At 39.1% G+C, this 19897-nt stretch overlaps 1 protein-coding gene across 3 annotated transcripts in view; it reads left to right on the forward strand.

Moving 5' to 3' along the window:
• Window positions 1–19541, forward strand: part of CDK14 (cyclin dependent kinase 14) — a 549155-nt gene extending 529614 nt beyond the window's left edge. For all 3 annotated transcript variants that reach the window (XM_070617449.1, XM_070617452.1, XM_070617454.1), the window contains one exon: window positions 16165–19541. The gene's annotated coding sequence lies outside the window, so the exon portion shown is untranslated. The remainder of the gene's footprint in view (window positions 1–16164) is intronic.
• The last annotated feature ends 356 nt before the right edge of the window (window positions 19542–19897 follow it).

Here is a 19897-nt window from a genome sequence, read left to right on the forward strand (position 1 = left end):
TCTCAGAGATATTCAAGAAAGATTTCTAAAGGAGGAAAACAAATCTGGGGACAGAAATGGAAGACCTGTGTGGATGTCAGGCATGGAAAGGAACACAGATTGAAGACTTTAATAAGAAAAGAAAGTGAAGGAAGGGACAGCGTCAAAATGAAATGAGCTGGTCTCGTGTGCGTCTAGCAATCAAGCCCCATGTTTCTGGGTCTGAAGAGGGTTGCAAACTGCAGCCCAAGTAAACTCCTCCTCAATCCCCTCTGTACGTCGTCATCAGATGTAGAATGTCTGCCCCACACAAATGACCTCAAAGCTGCTTGACTCCGCCTTTGTGCTCAGTTCCTGGTAGTGCCTCTGGTGTCTGGCCCCACTGTCAGTACTTTCTTGCTTTTGGTCTTTGTACGGTCCCTGGTGCTTCTTTATCATGGAAGATCACTTACTGATCCAGGGTCGGCAACACCAGGGCCGCCAGGCTCCACAAGCCACTAAAACAATCACAGCAAGGTTTTCTATATATATATTCCCTGAGAACCTCTAAAGAACATCTTATTTTCTTGGTGCTTGAAAGTAAAGGAAATGAGCCTCGCTTATTATTTAAAAGAAAGACATGTCAAATGAAAAAGGTTTAGATTTCATTATTCCAAGTCCAGTTTTTCCTTAAACATCCTCTACTTTGGCTTAACTATAGAATTCCAAGTCTGCAGGATGCTTTGGATCCCATATCTATATGTTTAGAATTTCTCTTTGGAACATTCCTTCAAAAATATCACCAACTGACATTCAAATAATGTGCATGTGTGTGTGTTTGTTGTGTGTGAGTGCATTGAGGGAAGGGCAAATAAGAGAAGAGAAAATGGGAAGCTTCAAGGAGGGAAAATGAGGAATGGTCTTGTTGCATGAGATCAAGTGGAGAACTGTGGTCAAAAAACATGCATGTTTTGGGGCCAGCCTGGAGAAATAAGTGGTTAAGTTCACACACTCTGCTTTGGTGGCCAAGGGTTCACAGGTGGTTCGGATCCTGGGAGCAGACCTAGCACCGCTCATCAAGCCATGCTTTGGTGACACCCTACATAAAACAGAGGAAGATTGGCAACAGAGGTTAGCTCAGGGCCAATCTTCCTCACAAAAAAAAACGTATATTTTGATTTTGAAATTCTTAGTTTCTTCTTTATTTTATACTCAAGAGATGATATCAAATTAAGTTGTATAAAAGTAAAACTATGTGGATCAGAGAACTGAAGCATTCTGTGCAAATTCCCTTGAACACCCAAACCAGCAAGCAGATCAGTGAGAGGAGCAAGGTAGCAGGACAGTTAGGTGTTGTTGCTATGACAACCTTGTGCTGATTGGAATAAGACTGAGGCATCATGATTCATCACTGACTCCACATTTTCCTTTTCCCTTCTTAACTGGCTCCCGAAGATTTGCAGTCCTTGGGTCTCAGTGCTACCAAGTCAGCTCACAGAGAGACACCACATAACCAGAGGTAGCTGTCCCCTAGCAAGAAAGGCACAAGTAATTCAGTGCCTGGGATGAACAGTGTACAAGTATAGACGAAGTTTAATCAAGGAGATGAAAGTGAGCAAGAATCATCAGAATGCCAAGCTGCCAGGCCAAGTCTTGGTAGACCACAACTCTGAAATGACAGAAGTAAGGCCATAAAAGCCAGATCAGTCTGTGAAGAGCAGATTCAGAAGACCATGAGTTGGTCTGATGACAAGAAGAACGACTATTATTGAGAAGAGAAACAAACCTTTGTTCAGAGAGTAGTAATGGGAAGTACTTCTCTACCAGCTTGAGCTTTCTCAACCATAAAATAAAATACCTGCCTTGAAGGCTGCTATGGGGACTAGAGGCACAATAAATCCTCTCCAACTGCTCAGATGAGTTGTCTGTGACCCTTTTTGAGGTAAACATGGGTGGCCATATTAAAAACAATTGTAAATTCTTGGCTGATACTGTTTTGCCTTAAAATGGAAAATAAGAGTTCAGGGTCATTGGCAAAGCTACAAGAAGCCCTTATAATAATTTTTATTTTTACAACAATAAAATGACAAAGATAGCATCTGAAATAAAATGATTTTAATGGTATTTAATATACTTAGTAAGAATGAGTGCCGTGGAATTCATTTCTGTTTGTCTTTAATCCTGCATTAATATTGGCAAATCACTGAAAATGACTTTAATAGAGAAGAAAAGGGAGGGAAGAGTGAAGGATTGTGTTTGAGGAAAAGAGTCTTTGACTCAGCTCCTCCTACGCTGAGGATCATCTATTTAGATCCCTATTTAGGGATTCACAATGCCCATTTATGCTTCTTCTCTTGGCAGTTGCCTTCATCAAATAGAATGGTCCAGGTTCCATCTCTCTTGAAGGAAGCGTGATGCATAAACTGGATGAGATTTTTGTTGTGTTTTGTTTTTATTTGGTTGGTTGTATTTTTATCATGTAGGGAGAGCGTAGGTTATCACATAAGCCTCGCCCCCCTTAACAGGAGTATCCCTAGGCCCTTGCTCAAAAAGAATTAGCTTCAAGGGCTTAACTTTCATGAAGGATATTTCCTCTGCAATATGCTCTTAAATTATGGCTAGATGGTGGAAATGCTGCTTGATGGTTCCATATTCTGACACGCTAATCCTGAGCTTCTTGACCTGCAGTCCATGGGTCTATTAATGGAATTCAGAAAGTCTGTGAACCAACTGAAACTGTATGAGAAAATCTGCATGTAGTTATATAGATGCATTTTCTGGAGAGAACTGTTTGGTGTTCATTTGTTTCTCAAATTTGGCAGTGACACAGAAGGTTAAGAATTATCATAATCTGAGTACTCTGTGCCTGTCCTCTTATTGGCTGTTGTACGTATCAGTGTTTTGCCCACTGAGGATTTAGTGAGAGTAGGAAAGAGCAGTGACATTGAAGAAACTTTTTTTGGCAAAACAAAAAAAAATCGTATTATCCAATTCTGAATGAAAAATGATTTCTCCTATTACATAGCAATGTGATATTCCCTGTGTAAGACCATTAAAACCTCATCAAATGATGAACTTAAAATGTGGACATTTTATTATAAGTGAAACTTACTGAAAAGACATAAATATATATTGGGCTCTAAGTAATGACATGCATGTTTAAGAGTGAAGTGTACTGATATCTGCAACTTACTTTAAAATGCATCAAAATAATAGTGGAACGGATGGATAGAAGCATAGGCAGATGAATAGATATGTTACACAACGAACATGTCAAATGTTAATTGTAGAATCCATGTAGTGAGTATATGGATGTTCACTGTATAATTCTTTTGTTTTTCTGTATGTTTGAAAAATTTAATAAAATGTAGGAAAAATATATGATCCTAATATTTAGAGTACATCCAACTGTGTATGGCACACCAGACAGAACATGGGTGGAAACAAGTGAATGGCAGTTGATTTTATAACTTAGATATTTACTGATTCAATTTGGAGGTAGTTCTTTAGTGTGTAGAAGTAAATCTACACATGTTCGAATTTTAAGAGCAAAAGAATTTATGGTCAAGAGCGATTACTGTGATACGTGTGTACTTCTTAGCAAGATAGCCCTCCAGATAGTGACCATGATTGTATATTTTCTCCAGAATCGGTAGTGTTTGCACAGTTTTATTCAAGAGGTTGTTCTTATGTAAAGCTCTTCGTGCCATTAATTGTTTTCTAGTCTCTCTAAAGCTCTTCGTGCCATTAATTGTTTTCTAGTCTCTCTAAATATTTCTTTGCTTGACTTCACACCATTAATCTTAGTAATTTCCCTCTACTCTATCTGCTTCGGATATGTCTTATCTTATCTGAATCACCCATCTCTAGCGTGTAGACATTCTTAACCACACTACATCCCAGAAAGCCAAAGAGTTACCATGTTCTTTACGTTTTACCAGACATACATCAGTCCCTAAAAATCAACCTGTTAGAACTTTTCTCAATAAGGAAGTACTGAGAGAGACAAGATTTAGCTTTACCATGTTAATCCAAGCATGAGTAGTTTTATATCCTGCTTGGACCAAAGTACTCAATAGTTGATTATGAGAACTATATAAACTCTAGCACTAAAACTCAGGGAGGTTAGTAATTAAAAAATAAAACAGCTTTTCCATTTAACTTCTCAGGCCCTGGCTCATTGTGCATGATATCTCATGCAGAGCCACTGAATCTAAGAATTGCAAAAGGAACGAAACGAAAGCAGCCTATTGGAGCTGATTGGGCTCTTTTTTGTTTTTTGTTTTTTTTTTCAAATTTATATACTTCATACAATATACATTATATTTATTATGTTTAAAATGGAACTGTGGTGATTTTTTCCCTCATAATAACATGAAGCAACTAAGTCACTACATCTGTTTTTTTTCTTCCAAATGACTCTAGTGTTCAAAGTCAAAACTTTTGAAAAGGACTTTGCAGAGCTTCATGAGACATGATAGGCGCTTAGGGTGCAATTTTAATGCCAACAGACTGGAAAACAAACAGCATAACCCAGACAAGACATGACTTTGTTCTTTAGCATCTGTGTGAAGAGGAAATAAGATCTTTCTGGGATGTGCTCCTGCTCACAGGTGTGGAGGAGAAGATGTCACATTCCTGACTTACCACGTTATGTGTGGGATTCTGTTTTGGGGCAAGGCGAAAAGGTATTGCATTGCCTCTCACAATAAGAGCTCAATTCACTTAATTCTGTTGGTGCTTTTGTTTCAGTCTGTCACAAGTAGACACTAAAAAAGCATGAGGCATCCCTTAATCCCGTGAGCCTGGTGTGTGCTGGCTACTGTCGCTGCATTCTCCAGCTCTGTTGCCAGTGGAAGTGAGAGACTGACCCCAGGCCTGCAACCACTGTTCTTTGCTCTGCCACTACACCACTGAGCTGTTGGCACTTTGTTTTATGCCAGGAGGCAACCAATTGTGTTGAGGTGAATGTCTTATTCATCAGACATTATAGGCTTCACATTTTTAATGAGCTGAAACTTCTAGTCCACGACATGCAACCACAGTGACTCAAGACAAGAGTGTAGTGATGATATTTTCTAATTTATTGCAGTTGCTCTTTAAAAGATTTGACAGTATTTCAGAACTCCAAGTGCTTCAGTTTGAAAGTCTGTCTGAGATTGTGTGCTAATCAAAAACAGTAAATCATATTTGGGTTATAAAGGACAACAGAGCAGTAGAGCTAGGAGTTACTGGGTATTTTTTTTGTTTGTTTTCCTTTTAAATATGTAGACATATATAAAGACGCAAGTAAATAAACTATGTATTGAATACCTAAGGCATCTTTCTGGTGCATGAAAATGTCCAAATTATCCCTGTGGGCTCTGTTTTGAAAAGTGTAGCCCGTGGTGTGAAGCTTAGTTTCATCGTTAGTCCTCGACACCCTGGATATTTCTCATAGGCAGAGTAAGACTTTTCAATAATAAATGTTGCAAAACTTGGCACTTGGTGAGCAGTCACAGTAGTCATTCGAAGAACTGGCTGCATTATCTGATTCAGAGGGATCCTGAAGAAGACAACTATTTACCCACAGACTTCACAGAAGCAGCTGAGCCTTCATCCATGTGAAAAGTACGTGACTGCCTTTGGGTTGGAACCTGAGGACTCTCTGCTCGAAAGCCTCTAAGAAACCTCCTCACTACGTGCAGAATAAAACCCAAACTCCTGAGCAGGGCACGTAAGGCCCTCCACTCCAGCACCCTCACCAAGCCTGTCAGCTTCCCTTGCATTTGTTTCCTGACATCCAAATATGTGCTGCCCCATGAGCCATTTGCTGCCTCCCAAAGCCCTTGGCTATGCGAGAATGCCCTCCTTCTTCCCTTCCGACACGTCACATTTTTATTTCTCTTTCAAAGCCCAGTTCTTCCTCACTGCGTTGGTACCTTTAGGATAGCACTTGCATTTTCCGTTTTGACTTAGAGTTTGTTGTTTTTCTAGCCACCATCCCCTCCCAAATTACTGAGGCTTCTGAGGATAGTAGTGACATGCTGGTAAATGTTTAACAGCCGACTCTCCAGAAAGAAAGCAGGAAAGCCTTGATTGATCATGTTTGTCTGTATCCTATGGTATAATCCCTCCTTCCATTGCCAATTTCAAGGGTAGCTGTGTTTAACAAACACCTTGCAAAATTTCTGAGAATTTTAACACTCACTTGCAAAATTCCTGATAATTTTAACATTCAGCTCTTGTGAGCCAGTTCAAGCCAGCTCTAGACCACCACTGGGACCTTGCTTTAATAGTGTTATTGACCTCTTCACCCTAAACTCTGCACTTTGCTTAAAAATAGAACATCTATTGAGTTAGAATTTGAAATAGGCAGGCCAATTGATGGTTTGGCTCTGCCACTGCTCATTGAGCAGGGGTCATTTGCCATAGAGATTCAGGCAATATTTGTACTTCTTCTCATTTGAGAGTGGTGGCCTTAGCCATCTCCTCCATGCCACAGTGCACGGGCATGTGTGAATTTAAATAGATGGATTTACTGAAAGTGCAACTGAGAATTGTGGTGAAGAACAAGTTGATGTTTTTTTTTTCTTCTTCTCCCCAAAGCTCCCCAGTACATAGTTGTATATTCCAGTTGTGAGTGCCTCTGCTTGTTTTTTTGTTTTTTCTTGATGGTTTTGAATTCAACAACCTTGTTAGAGCAGAGTGTGATTCACTATGGCTTCAATAAAAACTTAGAGAGGAAAGCCTAAAACACAGAATCAAGGAGATAAGTGACAAATCCCAGGGAGGGTGGAGAGGAGAGAAGGCTGCGGGCTCAGTTTCCACTTTCTTTTCAACAAATCTTTTGCCATTCTCAGTGTTTAGCATTTGTAATACTTTCATGATGCACATTTTGAGGTTGGAATATCAGCAAGTTTTAGTTTGTGTAGTAAAGCTCCAAGCTTGCTGGCTTTGTTTTTATAATAAACTTGGAAATAGCAGCATATCAATCCAGTTGTTTCTGTTAGGGTGACCAACTCATTCTAGTTTACCTCAGTTTTAAAACTGAAAGTCCTGCATCCTGGAAACTCCGTTAGTTCTGGCAAACCGGGACAGTTGGTCACCCTTGCTCCCGTAAAGGTTGGTTCCTGTAGTGAATGCCGTGAGTCGTTAAACCTGGAACATACCTCCTGCTGCTGATATGCCAGAAGACATTGAACCAGTGACTAAAAGGATTGCGACTTTTTAAAAAGTCCAGTTTATAAAATCTGTTCTCTTCTTATGGTCGTAGTCCTATTTTTCAGGCACTTTTATTAAATGAGAGAATAAATGGAAATGTATTTTGGATAGAAGAAAATATTATATGAGCACAAAATGCTGGCATTTATTTCTCGTAATGATACACATCTTCTGTAATCATATCTATCAGAACTCGTCTTGGGTATTGTAGAAATATAGCAACTTATGGTGGGATAACCAGTAACAAAATGCTTTAAAATAACCAATTATAACTTTGTGGAGAGTGCATAGCAGATGACTTTACATGTAGACAAAGTCTTGGCTTCCACGAGTCAACGCTCAGTGATGTGTCCTTTGTCGAGAAGTTACTCATTGGCGCTCTTCATATTGTGAAGCGGCTGCATGGGAAGGAGCTGGTGGGGAGCTTGGCTGGTTGTCCGGCATCGGCATCCCTCCTCATGACCTTGTTGGACTTTGCTCACTGTCGGCAGACATTCCTGGTGCAAATAATGGCTATGGCAGTGTCCCTGGTGTGTCACCTTGTGGCAGTATCAGAATGTGCCCCACAAGAATAGATGTTTCTGCTATTATATGATATCCGTGTTCCTACCTGTGTTCAGCCAAATACCGCAGTAAAAATTGTGCAGCTTATGGGAAAAAATAGACTCAGGGGCAGACCACTCAAAATATATTCAACTTGATAACCATGGCATCTTAGTCTGTTCAGGCTGCTATAACAGAAAGACTGGGTGGCTTATAAAAAACAGAAATTTATTTCTCACTGTTCTGGAGGCTGCCAAGTCAGGATCAGGGCACTGGCAGATTCAGTATCTGGTGAGAATCCTCTTCCTCTCCTTGCTGTGTCCTCACACGATGGAAGGGGCAAGAGAGCTCTCTGGGGTCTCTTTTATAAGGGCACTTATCCCATTCATGTGATCCCCGCTCTCCTGACATAAGCTCCTCCCAAAGGCTCTACCTCGAAATGCCATCACACTGAGGATTGGGTTTCAACCTATGAATTTAGCAGGGACACAAACACAAGTACACAGCAGTGGTACAAAAGTACACAAGTACAAAAGCAGTGAAAACATTAATAAAAATACTAGCACAGTTTACAGGTGAAAGAAGCTTGTTGGAAACGTTGAAGATTCTGAACTTTGAATGATAGGGCAAAATGTGCAAAGATCGAGAGCTGTACAATAAACAATTCCAAGACAGAGCTGGTGGCCAAACCCAACCGAGAGGAAGCCTGTGGGATAAACGGACAGCAGGTATAGTCCTGTACGCTTCTTCAGCTGGCACAGAACTGTGTTTATGTCTCCAGCTCTTGGCTGCTGTGACTTGGTGGCTCAAAACTTCAACACTGGAAAGAAATTTCTCATGTGAAACAACGTGACTTCTACCTTAATGCTGACAACATTCTCCATCTGCCAGTCATAGGTGATCTAACTTGTGCTACAAAAATGCATGTTTTAGTTTGCTGAATAAGATGGTTCATGAGACAGATTCAAACTGTAGGTCATCACATAGAATTCAAAACCCTTAGCAGGAAAGTTTCCTGTGCTTCAACACTTTGGACAATAATACTAGACAAGTTTTAATTTGAAAGAAAAAATCCACCCAAAATGAAGTCATATCTCCTCTCAGATCTTTTAATTAAAGTCAAACATGAACCCTTGTGTTTCTCTGACTGCTGAATACTTGGAAGTGGTTTTATGAGATTTGTGTGTGTGTTTTAAGTTGTAAAAAATGCACAGACTGCTGGATTACATGACTTTGTATTTGGTTTATTTAAATATAGTTTAGTAGGACTGCAATATATAAGGAAGGTTAAAGGGTTGGAATCCTACTTAATTAACTTACACCCACTTGGGAGCCAGTCAGTTGTAAAGGTATGCTGAGCAAATAAAGCTTCAAAAATGAAATCCCTGAGAAAATAAGCCACATTTGGTGAGGACTTGCCTATTCTTAACTTTGTCATTAAAATTCTTTCAATGAGCTATTTCATACCTTACGGTATATGGATGTATGTATGTGTGTTATTTTATGAATACATATGATTGTGTATATATATATATATATATATATATTTACATATGTGATTTTAGAGAAAGATTTGTCTTGGTCGTTCTTAGAAGACCTAGATCAGCACTTTCCTGCACTCCTTGTGGTCTTCCCTGAGACAGGACGCACTCCCAGAGTTGCCAGCCTTTAGTCCACGTGTGTCGAAAATATTACCAGTGATTTACATTTACGTACATCTGATTTAATAAACAGTTATACCATTAAAATAGAGCTTTCTTTTCTATCACGGCTAATTACACATCATATAATGCTTAGTCTTTAATGAGGATTTCAATAAATATTCGTTGATAATGATGATTATTGTAGTCTCCTTGTGTGAAAAATGCTTTGTTTTGAAATGTTAGACTTATAGCTTTGCCTAAAAAATTTTAATTAAAATCACCACTTTGGCATGGAGCTTAAAATGTGCACAGTTGCTGCAATTAGTGCATTGTGCATCCATATGTATGTTACCAAACAGCTTTCAACTTAAAGGAGTTGGGCTGTTTTGAATGATGGACCTTCTGTTAAGCTTAAAACAAAGCCCGTCTATCTCTGCATTCATTTTAATTAGTATTCTCTTGCTGGTCTCAAAGATGTGTTCTCTTCTGGGGTGAAGAAGCATGATTACCATAAATCAGAAATAAGTTACAGAAGTAGGTTTGACTAATTTTCTACTTCTTTCTTTTCATCCCATTTCCCCCCCTCCCTCAAGGAGCTTCAATGCAATGTCAGAGTAACTGGAAAACACTGATTTCGGATGTTCTGAAAGAAAACCTATATTTCTAGCCAAATCATAACATAATTAAACTCACTCAAAAAGTGAAGAAATTAAGCTCTCCTCAGGTTTTTTGAAATCAGTACAAAGTTCGAAACTTACCATTTTGAGTCCAACAGTCACATAAAATCTACAGTATAAAATTTGAGTATATGTTGTGTATATACAAATGAGTATGTGTGTCATATATGTATATATTTCTGTGTATACACATATTTTTACTTCAGAGGCATTTATACTGGCCTAGGTGCTTAAGGTTTAGCAACCTTATTTGTGAACTTAATTTTCGACATTAGCAAACTCAGCTACAAAAGATCAGTTTGGTTGTTTTTCTTAGTAGTTTAAGCAAAATCAAACTCAAAGTGGCACAGCTTATATGATCCAAAAAAATCTTCATTGAAATCTTGAGAATAAGATAAATGTGAAAATTACAAAGCAGAATTGAAACTTACAGAACATGTGGGTAAAAGAATTCATCCACCATGTGAGTGGAAAGGCATCAATCAGTAAGTCCGCCCTAGAACACCACTACAGCAGGTCCTGTTGGGTCTTTTTTTCTTTTATTCCACTATTATGGAAATTCATTCCCCATAGCCACTAGATTTGGCACAAAGATACCCTAATTTTCCATATAGTCTGGATTTTTAACTTTTATTTTCTTTTTTTAAAGCATGTAATTAATTACATACCTATCTTTAAATGCCTCCTTATATACCAGTATTTTAGATTCTTCATTTAAATAGAAGGTTGGAATTAGTCTTATTCTAGGTTGGAAACAGATAAAAGCTAGACTCCATCAAATGATATACATTGTTTTTTCCTGAAGATAAGTTCATTATTTTATAATTCTATACAGTCTTTGCTATTGTGAAGTAGCTTTCTTTCTGTCAAATTGTAATAATTCTTTCCTCTCTGTCAGGCATCTTTATAAAGGAGTCTCTCAAACAGAAATGAGTGGATTACCCTACAGCTTCACATGCATCCTGGTGAACATCCTGTTCACAATTTAGGCGATGGAAGGGAAACCTACAATTGTTTTAATTTGGAACCAAAATAATCACTTCTCTACAGTGAGGTTTAGAGGGGAAAAAAAAAAATGGGCCAGAGTCTTCCTGTAGAAAAAAGAATACCTCGTGGAGAGGCAATACGGCAGGAAAAAACAATAAAACAAACATAAAACCTTAGAGTGGGTAAACAGGCTAGTGAAAGAGAGACCATCTGATCCCATGCAAGCACCCTGAGCTGGCGTCCTCTGCTGTGTCATCCCGCTGCCGTGTAAACTGCATGTGTGTGTGTAGGGGTGCGTGTGTATGTACACACAGAGATTTAACAGGGAGCACAGAGGGAATTAGAAAGAGCCTGGCCCATTTTTAATTTGGGTCTGTTTGCTTGCATTTAGCACTTAAGGGCTTCTACATTCAGTTTGCTCAAAAGAGTGATGAAGCACTCCTTGCTTATGCCTCAAATCAGAAATGCATGAAGTGCAGCTGCAGAGATAATACATTTTCCCCAAAGGCTTTGGCTGAGCAAATTAGGTGTCAATGGGGTGCCTGCGCAGGCAGTACTCTCTCTAATTAGTCTCTTGAGCCTAGTTGGTGGCGGGTATGAGATGATCTAATCAATTGGTCTGTGTCTGATGGTTCGTGTAAAAATCCTACCAGGCAGACTCTCTCCCACAGGTCACCCACCTGCACAGCGGGACTGCTCATTTTCATTTTTCATCTCCTCCATCACATGATGCTCACAGTTGGTTTTAAGAAAATTGAATCCAAAAAATATCTAGTTCATAGGGCACATGGGTCAGAACAAAGTTGCATTATGGGTACCAGCAATCCAATTAATTAATATTTATAGCTAAGAAGCCCTATGTAGATATTTCTGAATAAGGATTTTATCAATAAAATCCAATTTCTTGTTTAAAACATTCATTTCCAGAGAAAGAACATTGTAAAAGCAGAAAGCAAGATAAAAGTGGCATCCATTAATCTTATGATTCATATACCTAGGAGTTAATGTGCACATGGTTGAGCTTAGAATCCATATTCACTGTGTGTGCAGTCTATTTTAATAATCAATTAAGTGGAAGGGAAGGATTTACTATTGCTATTATATTTTGCTTCCCTATGAATGTCTTATACTCTCTCCTACCACCTACGTCCCCACCCATCAAATATATAATTATATTTAGATTTTAAGGAATTTTTCTAGCAGTAAACTGACCTACCTTATACGTAGTTCTTGAAGTCTGATACGGATGCTGATGCTGCCAAAGGAGGAAGAAGGGACATCCCACGCAGCTGGTGAACAATATCAGGCAGAGTGGTTGGCACAGTTTGGGCTTTAGAGTGATCTCACAGAGATGGGAAAGAGTCTAGCTCTCGTTGGGACCTCCGTTCTTTTTTTATTATTAGTTCCTTCCATTAAATATCTGAGCCCAAACCTAAGTAATGGACTTATCTGTAATCACTGTGTTCACCATTTATTATCCATTTACTATTACTATGTATTATCCGTTGTTATCCAATTCTGCTTATGCCTTGGGTTAGGTACATGCGATTCTCCTAGAAAACAAGGACAAACACCATCAATGGCTTAAAAACAAACTTAAATCAACCCAACAGGACAGTAACATGCCAAGGACTATGGTAACAACATAGTTTGTTGTTCCATGAAATCAGATATACTGAAAATCAAATCATTCCTTTCAAATAGAATGTCATGGAATTAAAAAAAAAAAAACTTTGGCCTATAGGAAGGTGTTGATCCTACTCACCTTTCTCAGCCTGTGGGTATCTGTGGCTGGCCTGCTCTGTAAATGGCATTGTGCTCCTTCAGCAAGAGCACAGGCACAGCATTTGCCCTCCGTCAGTGCGCACTGGGGGAGTGCTACCTCTGAGAACACACTCGACTCTCAAGTTTTCAGATTCTACCTTTCCCCTCCTGTTCATTTAACAACTGTTTACTGAGTACCTGAGCCAGGTCTGAGCTATGCTCTTGGGGACACAATGGCCAAGAAAACCAAGCTTAATCAAGAACATAATGATGCCCCCTTACTTGCTCCCTCACAGGAAATGTACCCAGACCTCAGGAGGGACCAAATGAGGTCACCAAGACTCCATTCTCTTGATTAAAGTAGTGGAGTAGAGGAGAGCCAGGCAATGACTGCATCATTTGGGTGTGGTTGTGGGAACTCCACGCCTAGGCAAACAGACATGAGGACAAACCCACAACTCCCATTGGCCTTGGTGAGCAGGCTTTCTGGAGAAGCTAGAATCTCAGCTGCTGTTTAAGCTACATGAAACAGAGAGGGCATTTTTGTCATCTGCTTAATAAAATGTCACAGTTGCTAGTGGGATTGGGGACTGGATGAAGATGCCTATGGACAGGTGTGCTTGAAATATTTCAGAGACAAGTGCTGTCTCTCCTTGATGTTGTGGGCCTCAGAAAAGATGTCAGTGCCTAAATCAGAATGCATGATTACATGCAAACAACAGATAGACCTAAAGGTGAATTTTCTTCATTTCCCTGGAAGAACAAGGGTGGCATGGGGGCTAAGATGGTTGTTCCCATGTAAGCATTTTTGCTAGGGTAGTGACTTCTTTAAGAAGAGGTTTGATAAAGGCATATCTGGACAACATGGCAGGGGTGAGGGGTGGCCATGTGAGCTGCATAGAGAACTATCCTACAGGCAGCAACTATTTGCAGTAACAACTGAGGATTTAGACTTAGTGGTGGCAAAGGACCTATGTGTGCTATCCATCCACCCCCAGGCCTCTCCCTCTACCTCCAAGCTTCTCCCAGAAACTTAAGGTAAAGGCTATTATTTACATTTGGCTCAGTCACTGATGACAGAGAACTCTCAATAGTGGAAGTTTACCTCTACGTCACATCATCAACAAAAATTAACTCAAAATGGACTGAAGATCTAAAACTATAAAACTCTTAGAAGAAAACATAAGGCTAAATCCTCACACCCTTAGATTTGGCAATGGATTTTTAGATATGACACCAAAACCACAAGCAACAAAAGAAAAAATTGGAAAACAAGGGTAAATTGGACTTCATCAAAAGACACTACCAGCAGAGTGAAAAGGCAACCCATGGAATGAGAGTAAATACTTGCAAATCAAGGGATTAATATACAAAATATATAAAGAACTCCTACAAATCAACAACAAAAAGACAAACTACCCAATTTAAAAATGGACAAAGGACTTGAATAGATATTTCTCCAAAGAGGAATACAGATGGCTAACGAGCACATGAAAAGATGCTCAACATCACTAATCATTAGGGAAACAAATCAAAATCACAATGAGATACCAGTTCGCACCCATTAGGATGTCTGTAATCAAGAAAAAACAAAAACAAAAAACAGGAAGTAACAAATGTTGGCAAGAGTGTGATGAAATTAGAACCTTTGTAAATTGCTGGTAGGAATATAAAATGGTGCGGCCACTGTGGAAAATAGTTTGCCAGTTCCTCAGAAAGGTAAACATAGAGTTGCCAGATGACCAAGAAATATAACTCCTAAGTATTTACCCAAAAGAATTGAAAACATCTACTCAAACAAATACTTGTACACAGATGTTCATAGCACACTATTCACAATAGTCACGAGAGGAAAACAACCCAAATGTACATCAACTGATGAATGGATAAACAAAATGTGGTATATCCATACAATGGAATATTATTCAGTCATTAAAAAGAATGAAGCACTGATACATGCTACAACATGGATGAACTTTAAAGATATTATGTTAAGTGAAAGAAACCAGACACAACAGTTCACATGTTGTATCATTCCATTTATATGAAATATCCAGAATAGGTAAATACGTAGAGACAAAAAGTAGGTTGTTGGTTGTCAGGGGCTGGGACAAGAGGACAATGGAAGTGGCTGCTTAAATAATATAGGATCTCCTTCATGTGTGACAAAAATGTTTTGAAACTAGATACACCTGATGATTACACAACATTGTGAATGTACTAAATGCCACTAAATTGTATGCTTTAAAATGGTTAATTTTATGATATATGAATTTCACCTCAATTTAAAAAAAAGACGGAAGGTTAACCTTCCAAAAAATCATCATAGTAAATTGGGAAAATGAGCCACAGATGGAGAGGATGCATTTTAGTGGTTCTTAATTGTAAGACTGGAACTTCTCCTCTCTTGGTCAAGGTAGTGCCATGCAGGGGTGAAGTGCTGATCCTGCAGCCTGCATGGGCAGCAGTAGGGCGATTGCACTGTGAGGTCTTAACAAAAGGCCAAAGTTCCTTGGGAAGATGACAGTGTGGCACTGTAGAAGGGGACAAACAGGCCTGATCAGGCCTCGTGACCTCGAGCTTAAACTAAAATGACTTGGTTCTGGGGCTTCCTGGAGCTGATGTGTCGAACCTCTGGGCTGTGTGACTGACCCTCTGAGTGTTTCTTTTCACCCTTCCTGGCAAGACATTCTTTTCCCACCCTAGAGACTCAATGAAAATGCTGAAAGACCAAAAAGAAATGTGGACAGGAGCAGAGTGAACATTCCTTCTTTCTTCTTGAACTGCTCACATGGAAGTGGTTACCGAGTTTAAAACAGGCATCATTGGAAACGCACAGTCGTATGCAGGATGTTGGGAAGAGGCTGGCGATTCAGGTCATGCTGGCCAATTTTCATTCTGCTGAAACTAGGTCTGATAATGGGCAACCGAGGAATTACATGCAGCTGGGTTTTTTTTTAAAGCATATATGTGATCCATTTTTCTATTTCATGTTCATAAAAATGAACACGATGATATGTCCTTTTAATGGTCTGTATAATGCTACAGGCACTTAATTAAGACCAGTATTACTACTAATGATTTGGGGAAGGAAATTTGCTGAATTTCTTTTTCTCTAAATAATCCAAGAGGAGGTTAGACCATTTTAATTCATGGAGTTAAATTATTTTGGGGGAAGAAAATGCAGTCAGAAGATTTGTTTATCATGGTATAAGGACTGTTGGTTAAGGAGACTACTCTGCCTCAGATATCTGTGCCTGGGGTGGCTGTGCAGAAAATGGATAGGCTCACTTTGGCTTGACCAATTTTGATGTCTCATGTAATTTAGGAAAAATGAATGATGTGAGGTTTTTTTTACATATAACAGTTTCCTCTTTTCCTTTTTCCAGGCTTAAGTTGTCATCATTCTGGGAAGAAAAAAAAAACATTAACGAAGTGGCCGATAATACGAAGGGAATCATGGATCAGTTTCCTTTCACTCCTGGTGGTGGATTTCACTTACAAGAAAATTGAAGCTGGCAAGACCCTGTTTTCTCTGCAATTTATTTAAAACCTTGCACGCATTTGGATACCTTGTGATTTCCGAGAACTATGTGAAGATTAAGCTTTGCTTACTGATACATGGCATGTATTCTTTTCAGTCTTTTGTGTTTGATTTTGTTTGATTTCCCTCTGCAGCACAGCGTCTCTGGAAAGGTTTTTATGCTTTCACCAGCCATGTCTTAAATACGTTAAGACAACACATTTGGTGTTCGCACTTCTTCAGTAATGTCTGTACTTGAAAGCCACATAGTGGCATAAAACAATGCGTGTTTTCTTTGAGAGTGGTGCACATTTTGCAACCACTAGGAAGGAAATTTTTAGCTACAGCAAACCCATGTTCTCTGACTGACTTGACAACTTGGTCCCTGGCTGTGGGGCTCCACTTGTCGCTTACCTTTTGAGGACATTTGCAAATATGGTTTTTCTTGGAAATAACTATACATTTACACAGGATGTCGGAATCTGCTTAGCATTCTCAAGCCACATAACACGACTGTTTTTTGCGTAGGTTGGAAGTGAAGAAACAAATACCAAGCATTAAGAACAAAGGCAGGGATAAATTGCTTACTTTTCAACCTCTGGAAATTGAGGTAACTTTTACGTGTTTTCTGAGTCTTGTCAACATCTTATTTTTCCCATCCACTCTGTTACACTTTGTATTTTTCTAAATGGGGAAAAGAGGAGGAACAGAATGTTTAAAACTTGGATGCAAAAAAATTGTATCCGCTGGATGAGCTCTGAAAGCCCTCTTTGCTAGTTAACGTTTAAAAAGCAAATTACAAAGGTATCCAGAGTTAAAAATTTACATCAACGCACCTTCAAATTACATTTTTAAGAAAGATTCTAAGCTGATTGGAAGACATCATTGTGTACCTTAACTTTAAACTGTCTGTGAGAAAAACTGTTCGAAAGCAGGTTTCAGAAATAATGCAGGAGTCTTGCTTTAAAGACTGAAAAGGGAAAAAGAAAGGCGCAGCTTCCCTTGTTTAAGGAGTTGCGGGGCCTTGGAGGATGAAGGTGAGTATGTGACACGGAGGACAGAGTGGATTGGGCATGCGTTGTGCTTTGATCCAGAGGGAGCGCTGCCTGGTGTAGGCCGTCTCCCAGTGGGGCAGGACTCGCTGCAGAATCCCAAATAATACTGAGGCCAAGGTTGGGAAATTCCTCTAAAGCATGAAACCTGGCTCCTCAGGATACAAGTTCCTATGGAAATACCTTTGTGTACATTGTTTTACATTTTCCTATTAGTCAGAAAGGAGAGACTAAGAGTTTGAAATGTGTCACACTTTTTATGATGAAGACTAGGAATTATGAGCCAGTTTGACAAAGACTTTCTCTGAGAATCAAGTGAGGGAAAAGCTTTTCTACGGTCAAACCCAGTATACTTAGGAAATTGGACCCAGAATTCCTAAACATTAAAATGGTACCTTCCCCCGAGTGAGGGGTGAGTATATACGTCAAGGTCACAATCCGTCCTATCCAGAAGTAGCACTCTTTGTAAGCTTCGAAGTGCTAAGCAAAGAATTATTTACTGATTGATTTTAAAGAGAACCAAAGTCACCCAAAGCTAGAATGTTTGCTATTTGCTACCTAGAAATCCTTTCCATTCTTCTTTCATATATTCCAACCCGTTGGAAGTCTTTGGAGGTATTTTGATTTAACGTGTACTTAAATTAGGATTTCTTGAAGTAAACACAAAGAGAAAACTTTACATGCAATCAAAAACAGCCTTTCCCGTGATTTGTTTTGAATTATTCATTTAAGGGAGAGGCATAACTTTTGTATTTTATAAAGTTTAGAACAACTGATGATGAAATCTTGCTATTTAATAAGCTTTCTAACTTGAAAATTTGAAAATATTTAATGTTAAAAGACTTCAATTAGGAAGGTTAGAGTCATTCAGCGATATATGCCCTTTCATAGGCAGCTTCTCTTGGGAAATCAAACATGATGCTACGCAGTGGGGGGCGGGGGATGGGAGGGATCTGTTCTTACAGAAACGTACATGTCAGAGGTTTGGGAGGTTTTTAGTTCCCCATCTTTGCCATTGGTACAGGACATCCAAAGTTTGGTTTGTCTCTCCTTTCCTCTCCCATTTGTAATCACATTCTCCATCTCCTTTTCCCACCTTCTCTTGCTGAGGGCAGTCGTAGAAATCATTACAGACTGTGTTCATTAGCAGATTTATTATTCTATTGAGAAAGCACTGGAATGTTTTGTGAGACTATTTTTATATGAAGGAGTAGCTTGATTTCAAACAGCTGGAATAGTTAGAACACATTAGCATGGTGATTATATCAATGTGACATCATGGCACACACAGTATTCTGAAAGGAAATTTGGGACTTAATTTCCATTTTCTTAAAGGAACAGTTTGGTTAACTTAAAAATACAAGATACATAGGACATGAAAACAATGTTTGCAGTGTTCAGAAAAAACAGAGGGTATAAGGCAGGGGTGGCTGTCCATCCACTGATACAAGGTTGAGAAGCTATTTCTACCTCCCAAGAGTGATAAGAAAAGTTTCCAGGGGAGCCTCCAGGCTTGCAGAGAAAGCAAAGCCTCTTGGTATTCTTTCCTCGGTGTGTACCTGACAGCCAGTGTAATCGATATCCTAGGTAATGCGTCTACATAAGATACTTATCTGTGAATATTACTGGTTTTGTAATCTTTGTTATATAAGAGGATGTTTAGGCTGTACATACTGGGGTAGATTATTGCCTGCCCCCTATACATAGGAATATGCTGCATAATTGAGCATAACTTCCATCTCCCTTACTGGCTTGTAGGCAGAGGAAACCGTATATGTTACTGCCTTGCAATTTTCTCATATACCAAAAACAAAAAAACAAACAAAAAAAATCTCAAATAAAATAAGCGGTCTCCTATTCTCCCCTTCCCACAGCAGCGTATTTTAGAGGCACATACAAAATCTACATTCTCTAGTTGGGAGTGGATTTTTTTATTTTTCTTTTATCTTTTTTTTGTATGATACACTGAGATGTGTACTTTCTACAGGGGGTCGGTAACTAAGAAATCTGCTAGCATCATTCAAAAAACTATTATACTTCAAAATGACACATAGTAAGGAGGATGGAATAATACATGTTGCATATTTGTTACCAATTGTAATTTGTCTGTATTATGAAAGATGTAATGGTTTGTCAGCTGTCACTGTTGTTTCCTTGTAACATGATATGGAATAAAGTATAGCAGACTCTCTGTATGTTTTCTTGGTACATTTTCTTGGTGGGTGCCAAATAACACCATATACTGTGTCAAAGAAACGTTGTCTTGAAAACTCTTAGTCGCACCGTTCTTAAAGAGTGAAATAAGAGAGCAAATACTCAATGCTCTTGGATGTGGGAAGGCGTGAGTTAGCTGGAATGTTCCAAGAGTCTGTTGAACCCTCCCTTGCCTTGAGTTGCTATGACAAATTTAGGTAAAGGAGTGGAGGCTGTGCAAAACAAATCTTGTGAGCCGCTGGGTCCTCACAATTCCCCCAGCTCCTTACTGACGTTCACCACATGTTCCAGGCATCTGGAGCTGATCTGGTTTTGTTTAATGGCAATCCTATT

The sequence above is a fragment of the Equus przewalskii genome, chromosome 4 (genome assembly GCF_037783145.1).
Source record: "Equus przewalskii isolate Varuska chromosome 4, EquPr2, whole genome shotgun sequence".
Lineage (NCBI taxonomy): Eukaryota > Metazoa > Chordata > Mammalia > Perissodactyla > Equidae > Equus > Equus przewalskii.